The 21648-nt window shown below is 36.0% G+C and overlaps 2 protein-coding genes across 2 annotated transcripts in view; one reads left to right on the top strand and one right to left on the bottom strand.

Annotated features, from left to right (window-relative positions):
• The window catches only part of CDC73 (cell division cycle 73), a 110209-nt gene that overhangs the window by 23477 nt on the left and 65084 nt on the right, over window positions 1-21648 (bottom strand). The gene's annotated exons all lie outside the window — the stretch shown is intronic.
• Window positions 18790-21648, top strand: part of B3GALT2 (Beta-1,3-galactosyltransferase 2) — an 8462-nt gene continuing 5603 nt past the window's right edge. The window contains exon 1 of the mRNA XM_014943466.1: window positions 18790-19382. The gene's annotated coding sequence lies outside the window, so the exon portion shown is untranslated. The remainder of the gene's footprint in view (window positions 19383-21648) is intronic.

The raw sequence follows: 21648 nt of genomic DNA, 5'->3' as shown, positions 1-21648 counted from the left end.
ACCTCCTATTATGTAGAGACTATAGACAATGTAGCAAAAGCAGCTCTGATCAATATTTCAAGCCCACATTTCTTAAGTGGTTTGTAAGGAGAAAAGCGTACTATTAACATGAGGAAAAAACAAAAGTACAGAGCAGTCATGGTTGACAAGATACACTAAGTAGAGAAGAAAACATGCTTTCAATAAAGCTTTCATTAGCAGAATAATTTTGCTAACATTTCACACTGTCCTAACAACACAAGATGCTGAGTTTAGGTACAAAATTAATGCTTTTCAAAAGCTTTTAGATAGAGGCAGAAATTTTTCCTATGACAACACACTAATTCATGATACAAGCTCTGTTTATAAGACAGGCATAGCCGAAACCTCCATGATAGGATTTCTCCCAGAGGAAAGGAAAATTAAGGTGACAGAGTAAAAGTCATTACTGGTTCATTCAACAACATGAGGTAAGTGCTGCTGGTAATTTATGGCATGTTACCTACTTGGAGGCAAATCCTCGTTTACATACTCCCAACTCCTTGTAAAGGCAGTAGCTTATTTCTCAGTGAGCTCACAGTAAGACATTGCAAATCTTCTAACGTGGAGTTTTTAATGTAAAATTTACTCTTAAGTAAGCAGCACATTGCAAATTCAAACTCCAGATAGGGGAGCTTTTGTTTGTGCAGCTGTACCCTAAGCATCAGAAGCAGCAGAAATCACTGTTTAGCTATTTAAAGAACATTCATTTCCTCAAAGTTTCTGAACGCTTAACAGTTTTGCTCAAAGATGACATACCTAATTTTTATGCATAAGCCATTTGAGACTGGTAAGGAGTATATTATGAATATTCATAAGTTGAAACTAATTTAGCAACAAAACCATGTAATTTGAAAAATACAAATCTTCTTTAAGACGACCACTTAACATCGTATTTTAATCAAAAACATATTACTTGGTTTAGTTGTGCTAATTTACCATAGAAGGTTATATATAGTTTACTTATGATTTACATTAAATATGAGTATTTAACCATTCAGAAGCAACAACCTGACATAGAATGAAATCAGGAAAAATTGATTTACATTAAATATGAGTATTTAACCATCCAGAAGCAACAACCTGATATAGAATGAAATCAGAAGATACCAAACGCTTCATACTTTCCTGAATTTCACCGCACCATTTACAGATACACAACTCTATATTTTTCGGTGGATTTCATTCAATTTCAGTATTAATGTTTCCTATCACATTAAACCGTTACAAAATGTCTGCTCAACAACTATTTTTATTTTAGTGTATGCCTTCTGCTATTCACCATTGTCCTATCTACACACCTAAAAATACGGAGTTCACAAACCAATGCATGAATACAAACCAGGTTAGTACATGTGAAAAAAATACCCAGTTTCTCATTTAACAGTCAAAGAAAAAACCCCACAACCTGTAGGACAATTAACTTCTAATATTATTGTATGCCCTGGTAATTAAGCTTTTAGTGTGTTCTTTTCTTCCCTCATTCTTTCATACAATTTCTATGTTTGTCTTAAAAATTCAGACATTGCTCCGAAAAGTTTTGTGAGAATGAAGTATGTTTACAATAAAAAGCAGCTTTAGGTCCATTGCCTAAAGTCCCTTAAATTTGTATATTGTGGGTACAGCTTAGTTCACACCTTTTCTTTCACATGCGCTTTCATTTTCCCTTCCCTGCTTTTATTTTATACAGGCAAGTTCCAAATTGCTTTGGACAGATTCTTACCATTCTTGTCTCTCCTCCAGTCTATCACATCCTCAAACCATTTTAATGTAAAAAGTTCAACAACTTTTAAAGGATCTACTTCTTGCAACAGTAAATCAGATGTATTCCACCTACGTTTTAAGAAATGAATGCTCATGTTTTAAGCAATTAAACTTGTTATATTGGTAGAATTTTTTCTTGGGGGTACATTTCACATTTACCCAAGTTAGTTTACTCTCTCGAAGTACAAACCTCCCCCGCTGTTACAAACTTCGTATTGTGGCTTTGCAAGGTACAAATAACAGAAGGAAAAAATTCAAACTCTTTCATTGCACATTCGCTATCATAACTGGTTTCTATATAGAGATCCATAGTATGGAATATTTTGACCTCTAAAAATAATGTTAGGAGCAATGGACAGAATCGACAATTTGATGCCATCTTGTGGCTTTTTTCATTTAGCCAATTTAATTTCTATCTTGTTCCTTTATAACATTTAAATTACTACAAGATCTTCACGCAAAAAGCTAAACATTATTAGGTAGCTTGCATGTTCCTGGCACAGAAGCAGTACAAGTAAAAAGTAACACTTGATTCCACAAGATGTATTAGCAACTGCTTACACATAGAACATAAAGCAGCTTTCAGCTTCACCATCCATGATGGAAGAGAATTCAACCAAGGACTGTTCATAGAGATGAACATAGTAAAACTGAAACTCTTGGCTCTTAAATAAGAAAGAAAAGAAACACATGTGGATGGTAAGCTTGTAAAATTATCTTTGAGACTTCAATTGGTCAATTCAATTTAGGGCAGGATAGACAACTGATTTTTAATTACTGGCAACTATACTATCATTGCTTGAGTGATTGAAAGTATCAAATCTTCAAAAATTCTAGTAAAGCCAGCCTAAATAACTATGGCAAAACCAAAAAGAAATGCATAGTTAAAGAGAATATATTTTTTCTAGAAATTGTATCTTGTATACATCAATGTATGACAAACTGCCAAAATGATGGAATGACTTCAAAAACAGGTATCTAACATTGGGTCCAGATGCCCTATTTTAATCTTGATTGAAACACATACCTATATAAATAGGTTGGATTCTGAAATACAGGGCTTTGTTCTAAAAGTTTAAAGCCCTTAAAAGGCTTTGGGGGAAAAAAAAAAATAATCTTCCAATGAACCAAGCAAAACAACCCAACCAAGTTGCTCTGCCTCTGTAGACTTCCCGATAATTCTCCTGACTTCTGTTCATATCAAGAAAATCTTAACTATATTTTAAATTTAACTAGTGTTTCAAATCCTTATTTTACTTCGCACAAAACTGGTATAGCTTATTTGCATACATCTATGCACACAAATCTGCACATGCAGTCCCCCAAGACAGATAATTAAATAATAAACTGCAAGCTTTTAACTGCCTTCCTAATTTTAAACTATGCTAAAGAAAGAAAAAAAAAAGAATAAAAAAAGAATTTGCTAACAGAATCTTAACTATTGTGCAAATACTGCTAATATCACAGTCATTTTAACTTCCATTGCTTATAATATTCATTAAAAGGTCATTTCTACTGTTTACATTATTTCAACTTCCTTACAGTCTAGAAAAGAGAGTGGGAGTTTAAGCAGAATTAAAGATATTTTTACAGAATGAATTTAAAAAGGTGAAAAGTTTATCATTGTTTATCAAAGGCTTCTGATATCAACTGCCTGAGCAAAAACACCACCATAGCCCTGCTGTTTCCTACTTTGACCACTGAAAAAAATGATGTGACAAAGGGGTTAGTAAGAATTATTTAAGTCATATTTATTTCAAAATATAGAATTGCTTATACTGAAGATCATGTCTTACAAAGCAGTCTGAAAAAAAAGCAAACCCAAAAACAATGGAAGCTTGCTAATCCTTAAATTCAGTTGCAAGAAAGAAAACTTGATGCCCATCTTCTTACAAAGATAAGTCAAATTTCATTACAGTTTTCAAAATAGTGTTAAAGTTAGCACATACAACAAATTTCACAAGTGAAAGGAAACCAGACATTGACAGTCTCTTCTAAATGAGTACAGCACTACAGTGATGGAGGAGAGAGAGAGAAAGGATAAGCAAAAGACAGCGGCAGAAATAAAGTTATCCTTATGTCATCAAGGATCTACTTGAAATTTAGAAATATCAGTTCTTCTTGTTTCACAGCATTCAAATTAAACTTTTACTTACAAATCTGGTCCCTCATTAATCCATTATAGAATTAAAACTGAGAAGATTGCTCAAATTCTCAAACACTCACACGGTAAAACATAATGAAGTAGCAGGTTATGGCGTGGACATCATTGTCACTGACAGAAATGAAAAATACTCACTGCACTTTCTTGTTTATTACAACCAGGCTAAAGGAAGTTTCATTTAAACATGGAAAAATATGACTGAATTAACTGGACTGCTTATAGATAGCTTAGGCAATATTCTGGTTCTGCAATGAAAATATTTCTAAGTAATACATCACAACTGAGTGTAAATGAATACTGTAGTGACTATTGATCAATTAAGGACAAAACCATATAAACATGCTAAAATAATAGTAAAAATTAGTGGAGATGCTTTTGGAAAGAGTTAACAAAAGCAATAATTACTGAGATACCTTAAAACTTAAAACACTGCCCTCAAAGCTAAGCTTTCCAAACATTCCTGAACAACCTTCAATAAAGTGTGCAAGAGCTCCTCCCATCTTTATCCTTTCACAAAATACCAGTAAAATTCAGATTTTTGTCTTGAATTTACATCAGTCATGTAATTTCAAACTGTTGCCATCGAAAAAGCAATTTTGAGCTGAACACGAATGTTAGTAACAACGCCAGATTAAACATGTAAGCGCTTCTATTTTCCTGGGGATAAGCTGTTTTCATCAAAAAACAACAACTCTTAATCCTGAGAACTCCAGAGGTTTTGTTTGTTTATTTTTTTAAAAAATAAAGCCCTCCCTATAATATACATACCTATGTTTATTTAAATGACTCGTTCCCTTGAAGTGTGTGAAAAGACAAAGTGGGTATCATTACAATACTATTTTTGCTTAGAATTCTTTCCCCTTGGGTTAATTATCTGAGCTGGCCTCACATATATTACTTGGCAATCAGTAAGATTTTCAACAAACAGAGTTTGAGAACAAAAGGATTGTTTCATCTTTCTTAAAAGTCAGGTGTAAAAGTTCACAAACTACTGGTTTTTCTGCATACTAAAATCAGAATGCGCCACAGCAATTCTAACTGTGAATTTAATGTAATTTGCTAATGTTTTAGTCTCCGCCTTTCAACCAGTGTGCATCATGAATCTCTAGTTCCAGTATTACCTGTAAGAGTCACTCATTTGAAGTGATTTTTCACCAGAAACATCACAGAACATTGGGCTTAAGCAATTCTTTTGCATAAAAGCACTGCTGACCTGCAAACTCAAAACATACATCGAAAAGCACTGCTATTTTTCTATTCAGATCCTGCTTTGGAAATGGTATTAAAATGCACAATAATGTACATTATAAATGTACAAACACTATATATGTATACATATGTAGAATATATATGTACAAATTCAGTAATGTACAACATGTACATTAGAGAAAATATTGGTCAGTACAGAGAAATGGGAAGAACTCACTCACACTTCCATTCTATGAGCAATAAATTGGTAGAGGTAAAGGCTTAAAAGACCTCAAAAAGGTTCCTTTACAACTTTTGGAAAGATTCATGAAATGCTTTGTGTCAGCAGATCATTTTTAAAAGCTCTGCAGGTGTCTAAATGAATACAGATGGATCCTTAACTTCTGCATGATTTTTTTTTCCTCCCCCAAAAAACCCAAACTGAACCAAGACCCAAGCAATTGATTTAAGTGATGCTGTTCTACATCTCAATGCAACAGAAACCGATGACGCTCTTTCCAGACTCTCCTTGGTTACACTGAATCCTGTTGCTCTAAGAGGAGATGAGGAGATGCTGTAATATTAGAACTCAATTAAAGACTTAACTTATTCATTATTGCTTGTTCAACAAATTATGCAGCACCATTTTTTTTCAGTTGTACTTCATCCTGATGCAATCATCTCCTTTCTAGTCACTGAAAAAGAAGTTTTAATCTTATTCTTCTGTGCCATGCCAGCTCTAGCAATCCCAGCACTATGTTTTTATATTACATTATGTCACAAGAAACCATAGTTATCATGGGTGGTCATGGCCAGAGAGATGAAAGCAATTTTCCAAGTAATCATCTTGGAAGACTTAAAATATCAAGAGAAAATCCTGAATCTGTATTCCTTGAGGAGCCAATGCATGAAGCTGAACAGCAGAGTGATGAACTCTTAGTTGTTTGTGTTGCCTAGAAAAGTAACTGCCGAGTTCAAAACCAGCATGAGCTTTTTCAGGATCAAAAGCTTTAGCTGCAGCCGTAATAAATTGTAATAAACAAGCCAAGAGATAAGAGGGCTTGAGTGATGACAGTGATGATTATAAGAATACAACAGACTATAACCACTTCAACATGGAAAGGGCTATTTTGAACTTTCACAGGCCAGGGAAAATTCTAGAAAAATGCTCTAAATGTACACTGTCTTGACACTCAAGGCTTCCTCCTTTATGAGTAACAGCTAATCTACTATGCAAGTTCAGCTGCAAACAAGTAGGTGTTTTTTTTAAACCACAAAAGGCAATGATCTTGAAGCCTATTATAACTGGAACAGGCTCCTACTGGTACTAAAGTATAGATCCATGCAGTCAGTCAAGCGATATTGGTAAAGAAATTTATGCTATCTCAAATTTTCTTCTCAACTCTTTTTATATTTCTTCACTTTGTGAGTTGTATGTCTTATTGGACACCCATTTGCTTTTTTCTTGCTCTTACTCTATAGATCTTATTGCTTTAACTCACTTAGACTGAATGGAAGAAAATGAAGATGGGAAGTGAATCGAATCATGATGCAAGCAGAGATTTTTTGGTGGATAGTGACGAGAGGATGATGGATGAACAGACTTTTTTGTTTGCTTTTTAACACTGTGACTAAGCATCCTTGGATCATAACAGCAGCAAAAGGTATCACTTCTCCACAGCAAGACCGCAAATTTAGTCATTTACCCCTTTCTCAAGTGACTAATTACAGTCTTACATTTACAGTTTGTACAATCAGAAAAGTGAAATATTTGTGAAATATTTGCCAAGCACTATACATTAATATAGCATTATTCAAGGTTAAAAAGCATGGGAACAGCAACAAAAACTTCAGTCAAAGATTTCTTCAATAAAAGCAACTTTTGCCGGGTGGGATGGAACGGGGACCTACTGGTGTTACTGCCAGCCCAGATTCTAGTCACATCTCCTGCCCTCTGATGTGTCAACCTAACAGTCTCTGTCAACAGGTTGATGATATGTTCAGCAGAACTGATCTACACTCAGTTTTTATCACAAGAAGCTGGGAAATCTGACACATAACAATCTGCCCCTAAACACAGTTACTGGTCATCTTGTGAATAAACTTTAAATCTGAGAGAAACCAACTATTTTGAACAGACACAGAATGCCTTACATTTTTAATGTACATGCTTGTATCTGGTGCTATGGAAAAGGCACTCTTTTGAAAACTATTATGACTGGAGCTGACATCGGATTGCAATGTTTCTTTCTGCCTGGTGATTTCACACACTTTTATCAAGTAAAATGGAAGATTTCAACGGAACTTCAAAGAAAAAACATCTATTACTAGATCAAAATGTTTACATTCAGATTTCACTAAAAATAAACAGATCCATGGGAACATTTCCCACTCAGAGCATAGAAGCAATTTAGGATTTAAAAGAACAGACACACAAACTTCAAAAATTAAGCCTACAAGGTTCATAAGCAGTGTACTAATAGTACCTCAATCTTTAATATTAAACTTTAGGAATTACAAAGCCTCTAGCTTCCCATGCTTTGTATATTTAACACAGTAAAGCATCATGGGAAAAAACTTGCTTTCTTCAGTATCCTCAAATGACTGCTCCACCACTAGTAAAAATCATTAACATATCTTTCTCGGTATGACATTCCGAAGTCTGAACATTTCCAAAATCTACAATAATAGCATCCCACTGACACCAGTCACAGGAGCTCTGACAAACTGTCTTCTAGACTACCTAGATCTCTTCCTTGGACTGCATTATGTAAAAGTTTCACAGACACTATAATAATTAAACATCCAGAAAAAAAATACAATGTTTTCAATAGTGTTATACGCCATTCATGATCCTGCTCTCCAATTCTCTCCCCCATTCATTCCCCCAACCTTTTCCGATAAATTTCCACTCGTTGCAACCAGGTAACTCTAAAAGACTGAAGTCTCCCTCCCTAGACACAGACATACACAGATTAAAAAGTTCAAAAATTTTGCAGGGATCACTACTCCACAGTACTAAACCACACTACTGCACATGTCTGCAGAAACAGCCAGGAAGTCACCTGAACCCAAAATTCTCTATTTCCTAGACTAAGCCTTATCCAACAAAGTCCTAAGACTTATCCAACAAATCCCAAGATTAAAAAACCTAATAAACCCCCAAACACTAGGCCAAATTAAAGTCTTCTGCTTTGTATCCAAGGAGCAAATAGACAATGAACTGTTCGACTTTCAGTTGCCTTCATTTAAGTGTGTTCGAAAAGTCTGGCACTTTGACAATAGTTATATAGCCTTTTGATAGGGCTGTTTTATTTCAAAAAGAAATCACGTATGTGAATCAAGCAACAGAATCACAATATTAATCATCATATAATGAAGTCACCTGGGACACAACAGTATTTTAGTCACCCGTCATAGATTCATGTGTTGAAGACAGACAATAGACAAATAGATACCATATTTTCATCATAGCAACAATGCTTCCTACTTGTGTCCTTGACAAATATTTAAGGTGAAAGACTTGCCCTCAATTTTTTGCACTAGCATACATGCAACAGAATTTGTGTATTATTGTTACAAGCTTATATACCAAATAGATTGTGCAAACTGCTATTGGTATTTGTATCCTGAATTAATTTATCATACATACCACCTTATGTAGAATATAAAAGCCAAGAATGTTATATACCTGTATCAAAAAATAACTTTAATGGCAATAAATCATGCATTAAAATACAGGAAGGATTCTGGCTGTATCATACAAGAGGAATTTTTCCATTTGGCCTTCTGCCTCTACTTTCAGCTTCCTTTGGCATTATATCTAAATTCCCCATTATTCTTCTCTCTTTAGTAGAGAAGATTAAATTAAGCCCTTCTCAAAGCACTAAGACGACAGCATTCAACTTTTATTTTTTCATTTTATACACAATCCATATAGTAGATAGACTATCTCCAAGCTTCTATCTATGCATTATGAGATCTGGCTTATAAAATGACTCTTCTTTGAAATGGCTAGGGCACAGCTGTATTTTTGGTAGTGCAGAAATGCAGTCCTCTTAAATGAAGGTCAACTCACAAGGTCTCATTCCTACAGTCTGGGGCCATTCTATTCAAAGATGAAGACAGGATAAGGGCTGCAGAAAAACTCTAAAAATTTTAAGGATCTTCCTATTATGCTATGACTTTTATACAGTCTTCATCCATCACTGCAGGAAAAATAACCCCCTAACTAATAGCAGACTCAAAAGTGTATTTTAAAACATGTTTCAAAAGTTTATGGGTGCCTCACTTTCTCTGTCCATACATCCTCCTATGTGTATGTATACACACAAATTCATCTTTAAGAACTTCCCACTGTGAATAAATGTCTAAGATGACAGACTGGCAGTCAGCACAGACACAGGTGAAGTTCACCGCAACTCCTATTTCTGCTACTCACATGTTAGCAAATATCAGTCATCCATAATGATCCTGCGGATTTCACAGTTTATCTGAAGGAAATCTGCCTTAAGCAGCAAGACCTCTTCAGCTCTCCTTCAGCCCTCACATCTGTCCTGTTACTTCAAATAGTTGTTTTGCCTTTGAAAAGCCTACTGTCAGTGATAAAAAATAAACATGATTTTTTTTTCCCCCCTACAGCAACCTGTTGCAAAGTAAGATCCTCTCCCTGGAAAACTTAGCACTTAGGTGGCAGGAAATCAAACTGAGTAAGCCACTAAGAGCAGACAATGTTTTGGAAGAGAGTTAGACTCCAATGCCAAGAATGATCTTGATGAGAAGAAAACCCAAACAACAAAGTGTAACAAGATTCCTCTGTTACGACACCCTGGAACTTTCTGTACAAGCTTAGGAGGGTTTCACCAGTCGCAAACAGATTCAATTTCAGAGAGACTCATCTAGTAACTTCCTTGTCATAACCTGGTGCTGCTCTACTTTTGCGAGAAAAACACCAAAATCAAGTAGCAGTATCACCTTTTGAAAAAGCGGCAGCATAGTAATTTGACGTGGAGCTCAAAAAGGCTGGTAGTAAGTACAAAACCTCACACATTTCTATTTATTCCTGTTCTTCCAAAAAAACATTTTGAAAACGTATTAAAAAACCCCAACTATTCAAGAGCTTACGCCAGACTACGTATTTCTTCCATATTTCTCAGCTTCTACATTATCAAATTCTTGGGTAAATGAATATATGCCTATTTTGACGGAAAAGCAAAACCCCTTATCTTCTCCAACATATTTTTGCCACTGACTAGTGCCCAGTCTGAAGAAAAACATCTGAAAACTAGATAAAAATAATGACAAGGCACTATCAGTATGCAAGCTGTTCTAAAAAAAACCCCGACTCATTATTGCCACTGGATCTTAATCAACTGGGATCAGATATTCTAGGTAGCACATTTTCCACTCGAGACGACAGAGGTGCCTTAGATTTAGCGATTTCATTAGCGGAGGGTAGCTTCATAGAAACACAGCTAGTTTACTTTCCAAGCCAGCAGGGCTTCAGAAACAGCACCGCCACACAGCATGGAGCTACTATTTATAAATCTCGCAAGCATCTCATGTATGCCCCAGCATTGTTTCAAGAACAAGCAAAGCAATTCTACACAGAGTCATCAGAGCTTATTAGCTCCAGCCACACGGGACCTGCACCGACTCCACCAGACCATTCAGAGTAGGCTGATGCATCTATTCCCTAATGGTCAACATTCCACAAGGCTTATTAGATTGTGTGCATTATCATGTGAATACAAAGATCTAATTTTAATCTGGCGTTGGTCCCAACCAACCTGCTGGTCAGAGAAGTACAGAGATTCAAGAGACCTGCTCTAACTTTCCCAGCTGCATCCAGCATTTCCCCACATTACTGACATATCTCCTTGCACATTCCCTTCCCCCAGCACACCTCAGATAATTGAAAGTTAATTACACATTAAAAAAAAAAAAAACCCAACAACCCTCTTCTTGTCATTAGGACACCCAGCATAAAAGTACAGGTACTGACGCATAGTTCCGGACAGCGCTGTGCAGAGTCAACTGTTAAAAAGAAAAAAAAGAAAATGGCAAAAAAGAAAATACTTTTTCACAGCAAAAAAGCCTTCTCCATATGAGGTGGTTTAATTCAACCTATTTCCTGGAACTGTTCAATGGAATTTGTAAACACTGAAATACTGAAGGAATAACCAAACAGGTCAAGACTAGATCTGACCTACAAGACAAATATAGAATCAAAAATTCTACATTGTGATATCAGTCTAATTAGTTAGAGATTATTTATCTATTTGTCCAAGGTGCAGGAGAGTAGGAGGTCCTCATTTTGCCACTGACAGCAAAGAATAGCTGAATAGAAAGATCAAAAAGCTATCCCATCAGCAGCGACATGTCTGCTTCTTTCTGGGAATCTCTATCTCCTGTCCTCATATCAGCTATTCGAAAGAGGTGGTACCAAGAGAGAAATGATCAAATGGCATTACCATCTTCTTGTATTGGTCAACTTCTATCAAAAAAAAAAAAAAAAAAAGATTCCCTTTTTGTATTGTATCCAGTCCTCATTAAATTAAGGAGGAATTTTTGTTCTATTTTATTGCTTTGCTTGCTTACCTAGACATGCCTTATCTAGAAATAGAGAATGACTGTCATCTTTTTTGCACTATTATGCTTCTTACTGGTATTAATAGAATTACAGGGATTTTTACAGTTTGCAAAATAAGTAACTCCAAGGAAAACAGTAAGATGGAGATCCCAAGTTGCGAGGAATGGGGGGAGGGTGAAGAGGAGAAGGAACAAAAAGGTCAGATTTGGTCCCTAAAAAGCTATTTCTTTTCTTCTGCAATGTTAACCACAATACTTGCAACATGAATAAAGCACAAGTAAACATTACCAAGAATTAAAGAAAAAGCATTTGTAGAAGTCTGAATGCTTAGTTATGCAAATCCTTGAAAGGAGACCTAAAAGAATCTGCAATATGCAACCCATCATCCAAGGTCATGAGATTTGTGGGGATTTTAAGAGGATGACAGGGGTTTTTTTGTGTTTTTAAGAGGTTTTTTTTTTCTTTTTAGATGACAGATGCTCCCTATAAATTTACTCTACTTTAGTAAAATGGATCAGTGATAGAAAGCTTTTCAGATGCTGATTAAGAGTTACAAGAATATATATCTCTATTACAGAAAAATATGATCTTTAATTTTCAGCCAAATTTTATGAATTCAGCATTATTACATTAAATATAACCAGTATTTTTTTCTGTTAAACACACACTTCCCTATAATACGCATTAATGATTTTTAATATTATGTTGAGATGGACAAGATGCAAGAGAGCTACCTCTAACTTCCTCTTCTGTTAGAAGCTCCTACATTACAGAAAAAAAAACCCTGAAATTTAAGTTTGATATCTAGTTTAGGATAGAAGAAAACTATAAAAATTCTCTAGTTCTGAACCAATATTCTCTATCAATTAACATAATACAAACCAAGCTTTAAGGATTTCCTCTAAATCATGTATTTGGGAACTAGAAGAATCCTGGTGACTCTGACTCTATATTGGCAGTTTATGTGAAAAATATCCTCAGGCTCCCAAAATTTATCTAGAATCTTACAGATTACAGAATGAATAATGAACACAGCTATTAAGACAAAAAGCATGATTTCCATAGTATAGTTTCCTTTGGCTTGGAAATCACTAAAGGGATACTATCATTTAAGTTTAATGTGAATTTCAAAAGGGGAAAGATAAAGTCTGCAGGACAGACTGGCAACTCAGGGTGGGTAAAGTCATTTTGTACAGTAACTTGATTTCTTTTCTCGTTGAACACGTATTTCCAAAGGATTTTTGCCACAAAACAGAATTAACTTTGAAGTAACTGGAAATCACTTCAATGATATTAAACACACTACCTGATAAAACTCAGCACATGTTAAAACGCTGCTTTTCATTAATATACACTGACTGGAAACTACTTCAAGCTGAGGGAATCATTAACACTGAACAACATTAGGAAAAAACAGATATATGAAACCGGTGATCAAGCCGACATAATTCTATCGAACTAGGTGGTGTGCAGGGTGTTCAGAGTAATGTTAGTTTCCCTATCAAAGAAAACGTGGCAGAGAACTGCTCTTAAAAGGGGACTTATTCCCCATTTTATGAAGCAGGTTTTCTGTTGTATATCAACAAATATTGCTTAGATTTATTACAGGAACAGAACTTCTTGGATCACTGGAGAAAGGATTTTTCCATAGATTTTGTTGTTCCTAGTTTAAGCATCTGTGCTTGATGAAAAGGCTTCAGGCATTTAAGACACTTACTAAACCTTTGTTATTTCTGTTGTAAACCCTGTATGTCCCACTGAATTAGCTGTAAATGAGGATACCTACAGGATGGAGCTGTATGAATTAATGTACTAAAGCTACTGAGGAAATGTGACAGACAGAAAGAGTCAATACAGGTCTCAACCCCAAGACACTTGAAACTGAGAGCTCCGAAAGTCCAGCTCTTCAATTTCACATTATTTAACATTAACTAAACTTCTGCATCACCAATTTCAACTTCAAAACTAAGAATTTGAGGCTGACAAAATGCTTCCATGTTCACATGCAAATCATATACATAGGGGAAAAAATTTACCAAGCAGATGAACAGTTGGAGCAGTTTATCTCTTAATCAGTCTCCCCCCGCAAAAAAAACAAAACAAAACAAAACCTAGGTATCTCATCCAGCAGTCCAAGCAATACTGCTGAGCAGGAGGTCTATATCCTGGTGATGAACCTGATGGGCCAAAGACTCTTGAAATCATTGGGAGAGAAGTGCTGGATGCCTGAAGACAGCCTAAGGGAAAAGGGTCTTTCTGTGCCTGTTGTGAGAAGGAATCAGGCAGAGAGAAGGGGCTGGACAGGTGGTAACAGCTGGAACAGCACATTTTTCTCCTTAGGCAGAAGAGCTGGTGGCCTATTAACTCCCATAGGATGCCACCTTCCTGCTTGAAGAGATTTGATATGTAATATCAGTTCCTCCCCGAAGTCTCCCTTTCCATTAAGAATTTAATTTTTCCTTTAAAATTCTCATGCTGGGGGTGTCAGGGTGGGTGTTAGGGGCAACTTGGTCATACAGTGCAGGCAGGTGGAATGAAGCAAGTCATAAGGTAAGGGGGAAAAAACAGAAGTCTATTTTCCACAGTTGTTCTTTAAACTGCCTGTGAACGTTTGGTGCTTCTGCTGGTTGGCCTCCTCTCCCCTGCTGTGCTGAATCAAAGCTTCATAAAGTCCCCGCTCTTCGCAGAATGCAAAGGGAACACTTGTGACAGGCAGAAAATATTACTGCTGGCAGCGGAGCGCCAGTTCATCAGGGGAGAACCGCGCAACCCAAATATTGCACAATTCAAATGAAATTATGTTGTCCATCCCCCGGAAAAAAAATAATCTGCATTTAGCACTTGAGATCAGCAATAATTGGATGCAAAGCCTGGGGGAAGACATGAAAAAATCAGAATGCAGAAAAGAAAGAAGATGTGATAAAGCAAACAACACATTATTGAGGAAAGAAACGTGTCTGGACATCCAATTGCATCCAATATGCAAAACTGGCATAATACACTAAACCAGGACAGAAATAAAGTAGACCAAAACCATTTTGTATTTTGGCTTTTCAAGTGAATTTTGAAGCACTTCACTCCTGTGTTCCTAACAGGAGGCTGTGATAGAAGAATGGAGTGAATTACATTTGGATACCTAGAAAATCAGTTCACTTAAAAAAATACATGTTTTAGAATTATGAAACATGCCCTTGAAATGTTTCCTAAGGCAGATGAAATAAGATGCACCCCTCTGACTTGAAAAGATTGTTCAGCCTTTTCTCCCTCTCACAACTTCGGAAAGTTAGGGCATGTGCTTATGTTACTTATTGAATGATACAACACATTATCAACTACTCATTAGTAAACAAAAATATGCACATTCCACAATAACTGGAAACCTTTTCTAGTGTTCTGTCACCATTTCAGATTCATCTATATTACTTTATTTCTGTTTAAGACAAAGATTAATGAAACCACTAAGTTTATGGCTTGAGTGTGACTAGAATAGAGTGCAAAATCTTGATTATTATTGATAAAAAATTGTAGCAAGTGTAAGTTGGGTTTCTCAACTAGCTAAGCAATGGTGAAAATCTGCTAAGGAAAATAAGGCAGGCAATACTGACACTTGTGGTCATTTCTAGATTGCTATTTTTCATTCTGTTAAAAACATGCTTGTGATAGTTAAGAAACATGCTGGGATCACAAAGTAGCCAAGCAAATTACAAATATTCTACAACTCTGCTCTCTCCAATCTAAAGGACCAATGGCAGAAGAGCAGAATGGCCACATAATAATTCTTAACACAGAAAATTGAAACTAAGCACTTACGACATTCCATATTAACACGTTTCAAGAATAAAGTTTAAAAGCAAATAACCAACCTTGAAAATGTCACCACTAATCATTTTGAACTGTCACTTGAAAGGTTTTCAACCCATTACAGCTGAAATAATACTGCATTTTACTATGATGAAATTGAATAATCTTTGCAAAGTATTCATGAAGTATCCAGAAAACATGGCCCAGATGGGAACATTCAGTTCACAGGTCAGCTACGATGTACTTATTCAGTTTAACTTCCACGGGACTTGTGACCACCAGGCAAAAATTATCACTAAGTACACACCTGACTATTGTGACCACTCTAAATTGATTTGAGAAACTTCTGTTGATGTTGTCAAGAAAGAATTTTATTTAATAGCTCAACCTTAGGGTCTATTTTATTTTAAAACCAGTTAGATTGTACTGATACCCACTAAAAATGACATGTAGGAAGCTTAAGCTTTTCTGAAGAAAATATTCCAAACTTATACACTTTTGTTATACGTAGCTGTATTTTACATAGTTCACAGTTGTCAAGTGTACAGGTTATTTTAAGTAGACGTCTTTTCTTACTCCTTGCATTTGCTCCTAGCTTTGCAGAACTCACTGAACCATCAAGCTTTCACCGGCCACAGTAACTCTGGAGTGTTCCTTACACACACGCCGCACATCTTCACATCAGAGCAACTCCTTCTTAGTCTTAATAGATGGCAGCATTTCAAACACTAACATTGCAGCTTCTAATTTAAGATGTAACCATAGTAACATTACAGAACATACTACTCCTTGGATCAAGAACAAGCAGTCCACTGACCCTTCATGGTGAGATTTAGCCGAAATAAAGCTCATTCCAACCTCCAGCCCAGCAAGATTACTCAGACCCTCAGGTCAGGTTTCCAGTACAAAGCAAGCTCTGCCCTCCTGAAATACCCAGAAACATACAATATCATATAAAAATAGTAAAGAAAAAAGTGCTATAAAAGGAATATCTTCCTGAAACTTTGACTCTCCAAAGCTACATCAGTTACACCCAACTAGAAAACAGAAAAATAAAAGCTTTTCCTTACTTTCCTGGAATATGAGCAAAGATCTTGTCATCCTTTAAAAGCAAAGAATGAGTGAACAAAATAAATTGTTCATTAAGATTTAAGAATTCAGCATTCATTTTGTTCACATATCAAGACGACATATTTTACACATTAACAGGCAACAATTCTGCCTGAACTTTACAAGCCATGCACAAGTGATGTGGTCATATAATTAAAAGCTAAAGCTGATGTCTGCTCCCTTCTAAATTTACTTTAAAATGAATTCCATTTGGAAAAAAAAGGCCCTTGGGATTTTTGTATGTTTAATATTTAATAATGAGAATTTATAGAAAAATAATAACAGCTCTGCCTACCTCAATATGACCAGGTATACTTCAGGTATAGTGAAGCAGTAGCGAACAAATAAGTGGAAACACTATGGATTTTAATAACCATTCTGTTGAGATTTAGACTTGTTTCCCAAATACAATGTTATGTGTCTTCGCTGGAAATTCAAAAATCAGAGACAGATTTACAGGCTGGTATTCAAAAAAAACAACTATTACTTGCTTCTTTATAAATCAACACGGGTAAATCAACTACCCGGATATCTCACTTGATATCCTACTCATAGATCAGCATGCAGCAAATTGACATGATTCCTATCCAAACTCTGTCACATATTTCTATACATGCAGCAACAAATTATATAAAGTTCTGTATATTATATAGGGTAAGGATAAGAAAGCTTTGTGAGTTTAAGTGGAAAATTCAGTAGACTGAGCACACATACAACCTTTCAAAGCACTGATTCTCAATTATTCATAAACGTCCAAGAACAGTAAGTGGTGCTGGACACAGGTGTCTCCTCTCTCACTCCACCGGTCCCCCCCTCCATTATTTCAATACAAAATATTTCAGAGTGTAGAAGATACAAATCTTTACTGATACGCATGTTAAATTTACAATTAATATTTAGGGAATGTACCAATGCTCCTAAAATGTCCTCAGATAAGATCATTGGATTTGTGGAAATTGTCATCAGGATATGAATGCATACATTAAAAAAGAGATTAAATTAATACAGGAAGTTAGTGTACACAGATTATTTATTTAGGAGGATATAAATCCGATTACGTTTTGAGTTAATTATCAGAATATGTATCTAGAATAGTAAAACACATTGACTGCCTGGGGAAGCCTTATTTGCCAGTAAAGGATATACCTATCCCCAATCCTACTAATCAGAGATACCCTATCATAGAGCAATTATATTTTCTTTATCCTCTGGCTATTAAAAAAAAAAACCACACCACCACCAAAAAAAACTCACAAGCACCAACAGTCTCAAGAGCTAGTCATTAACTTTTCAAAATAGATTTGACACACAGAGTTAACTAATAAATACTTGGGTAAGTACTCTGCTAGGTTTCTATTTTCTGAGCTATCTATTGTGATATTTTATTTATAACACATAGTAAATATAGTAAGATGGTTCAGCATAGAAGGGGCAGACATAAAAGGACAGAAATAAAAGGAGCACAAGTTTCATTAGGACCAGAAGGACAAATTCTATAATACAGGTATGTCTGTAACAGATAAAAGACATTTTGGATCCATCAATAATTGAAATCAAGTGCCCCCAATTCTGCAATATCAGACTTCGACCTTTACCAAGGAAGAAAGCCATTAACAGCAGAAAGGAGGCTTAACAGCATGTGCTTATACATTAGTGTCATCTAGCTTAATTGACTAACCTAAGATTACAAAAAAGCAGCTTTTATAGACTAAGCATGTGTAAAGGAAGCACGGGCAAAACACATCTTTATTTTTTCTTAGGCATGATGGCAAGGAAGATTTATAGTGAAGGAGAGCCAAATGGGTTAAATCAAGCTTCGGTATTTAAATGCTTATAATTCCTTTGCACTGCAGAACAGCTTTTGGAGTACGGGAATAGAACGTCTAGCATTAAAAATCCCCTAGAGAATTGTAAGTTACAGCGTCAAGGAAAAGTGAAAACAGTTTGTAAAACCCCTCAATCACTCATTTAATAATCATACAATTTTTATACTATTCACCTATCATTGTGCTTGAACTAAGTATGTATCATTTATCAAATAGGAGGAAGAGCCTGCAAAGCTTTCTGGCTGCCTTTCCATTTAGTCAAAATGAATGCAAACAATCACGTGGGATTCAGCCAAGCAGTGACGTTAAATTCTGCTCTGTCAGAAGACAGCATCTGTCAAAGCCCACATTTAAACTGCTGCCTGCCTGTGCAGCAGCTGAAGAACTACGGAATGGATTTTATAGACCAGAATCCTCGGTTAAAGCAGCTCAAACCCATTTCTATTACTGCCTAGCAACAATGAAGGAAGGAATAGAGGGAAATCCTATTACTGAAGGCAACTGAAGCACTACGCGCTAGCACTCCCTGCTAACGTTACCATCAGAAATATGGATACTGAGGAGAAGAGAACACAGCTCTGCATTGTCCGACAAGGGAAACACCAGATGTAAAAGCTCCAATACATCAGCCGGGAACGCCAGACAGCCCCCCGTCAGAACAGAAAGGAGAACTACTGTCCTTTTGTTTGAAGGATGAATAAAAAGCCCCGAGACAAGGACAACACTTATGAGCAAGGAAGGTAACACGGCAACGAGCAGACAGATGGACAGATTGGATACTGTGAAAAGCAATCGCAGGAAGCAGGCTGTTGGGGGATGTGCGCATGTTCGATAGCATCTTTTTTGCTGAAGTGATGGCGTGCCAAAACTATTTTCTGTGGGTATAATCCTCGCACCATAAATGGCCTGACCAAGGAAGGTATGTCAAATCCTTGTGTGTGATATTCATTTGATTTGTCTGTTACCTTTTCAGCCATTACAGATAATGATCGTTCCTAATTTGCAGAGCCCTGAGATAACATGTCTCTGAGCCGGGAGAAAGAATTCTAGCAGGTTTTCCTCTCCCCCAGCACAATGTCACTGCCTTACACTTATTAAATGCATTGCTTTCCGTCTGCACGAGGCTGGTGTAGCTAGAGAGGAGGGATTAAAGGGATAATGTTGCTACTGTAATGATTGCTTTTAACTGAGAAATTAAAAACTCAAACCCCTCCAATACAGAAAAAACAGTTAGAAATCCTCTCAAACTAGGTCAGAATTAATCCTTATCTGAAGTAATTGTAAAGCACTGGTAAAATGGCCATGATGTGACACACTGAGAGCACTGAACCATCAAAACAGACCACACAGTCAAATTACGCTATCTTAGAAGTGCCTTCAGACCTTTTTACACTTGCATTTCCCCCCAAAACACAAGCAAAATGTCATCAGGCTAATACCAGCCAAGCATAAACTGGGAGTGTGCAAAAGATTAGACATTTAAACCATCAGCAGTGCAATCAGGCACCACATATTACAAGTAACATAAGGCTCCCCTGACACCCCAAAAGGAAATCTTCAAACACTATAAGCTTAAAATGGTGAGCACGTAACTTTTCTCATGCCATCATTACAATTTCTGTTTAATAGGAAAACACTGACTGTTTAACTTTGACTGTAAAATGACATTCCATCTAATTGCTGTTCATTTCTATTTATTGTTGAAATTTAAATACTTCATCACTAGTAGCAAACAAACAAGATTAATATTTACAATACAAATTTAAGACCTAAATCCACAGCAATTTAATACCCCACAGAAAGAAAGTGCTTATCTGCAGAATCTACCGATCAGCATCAATAAATCATTAAATGTCAACATAAATATGCTTTCTTTGCCCACGGCAATGCTAACATGCAATAAAACAACTGCAACTGGAAAGAGTTCACATACCTAGGGATGCAGCATACAACAGTCACTGGTTTCAGACCACTTCTAAGACATTGAGAAGGTAAAGTCTCTTTCCAGAACTTTTAAAACCAAGAAATTCTGCCTTCCGGCAATACTCCTGGAGAAGCATGCCTACCTAGCGGTGCGACTTCTGCATCTCACATCTAAAAACCTGCCCATCAAACCTCATCCCGAGTACTGTTTTGTGCAGAAGATTAACACAGTTTGTAAGTGAACTCAGGCACATTATGTGAGGCCTAATATGCAGCCGCTGCTTCTGTTTATCAGCATACTGACTCGGGCTGCCTTTTGAACTCTTCCCTCTAATTAAAGAGTTTGCCCACACAGCTAATCAAAATATGAAAATCCAGGACGTGTGAATAGGAAGTCGAATGCTTCAATCTGCAAAGCTATAATTACAGAGCAGAAATGAAAGTACAAGGAACCAAAACACCAGCAGAGCACAGACCACAAATAAAAATTCAAGAGGCATTCTCAGTTTAGACATTTGGCATTTGATAATGCATCAGTGACTGCACAGTCAAGTGCCAAAAAATGAAGTAGAACTATTATAAATCATATCTTCAAAATACAGACCTACACGCAACAACAGACTTTCAGAGGACAAGGTGATTGTATAGAGACCTTTTGCTATACTTAGGGGTTTGTTTTTTTACCTACTGCCAATGGTTGGTACCTGCTCACAAGCTTCTGTGGAATGAAATTTTAAATATTTGGGCAAAAGCAGTAACACTCTAACCCTAATTAAAAAGCGAGAGAAAACCAGCATTTTTATCATACTACTTGACCATGTTTCAATATATATTGATCGCTGCTTACATTATTTTTAAACCATGCATTCTAGCATGTAGTATTTTTTTAAAGGAACAATTGCTATTGGTGTTTTTCAAATGCTTAATACCCACTGTATATTTTGAAATGTTTTACACCTGAATTACAAAGAAAATGAGAAGTCTGTTTTGGTTTTTTTCAGTCAATAGTTTTATGAACCCATGAAACATACAATGCCTTTTTAAAGGGCAAAGAGAGACTGAAGATTTTCTAGGAAACTCCCACCTTAAAAAAAAAAAAAATCAAGGAAATATGTAAGAAATTACTCTTTAAATTTTTTATAATTCTAGTTCCATCTCTCACTGTTAAACTTATTTTAATGTGCACAATGTGAGCAGTCTTAAAAAAAGAAAAAAAAAAAAAAAAAAAAAAAAAGGTTTTACCCCATCAAAACCCCTTTTTC

Source organism: Calidris pugnax, unplaced genomic scaffold (assembly GCF_001431845.1).
Source record: "Calidris pugnax isolate Ruff unplaced genomic scaffold, ASM143184v1 scaffold63, whole genome shotgun sequence".
NCBI classification, from domain to species: domain Eukaryota; kingdom Metazoa; phylum Chordata; class Aves; order Charadriiformes; family Scolopacidae; genus Calidris; species Calidris pugnax.
Note: the sequence above shows the minus strand (reverse complement) of the source record. Positions and strands in the feature narration are given on the sequence as shown.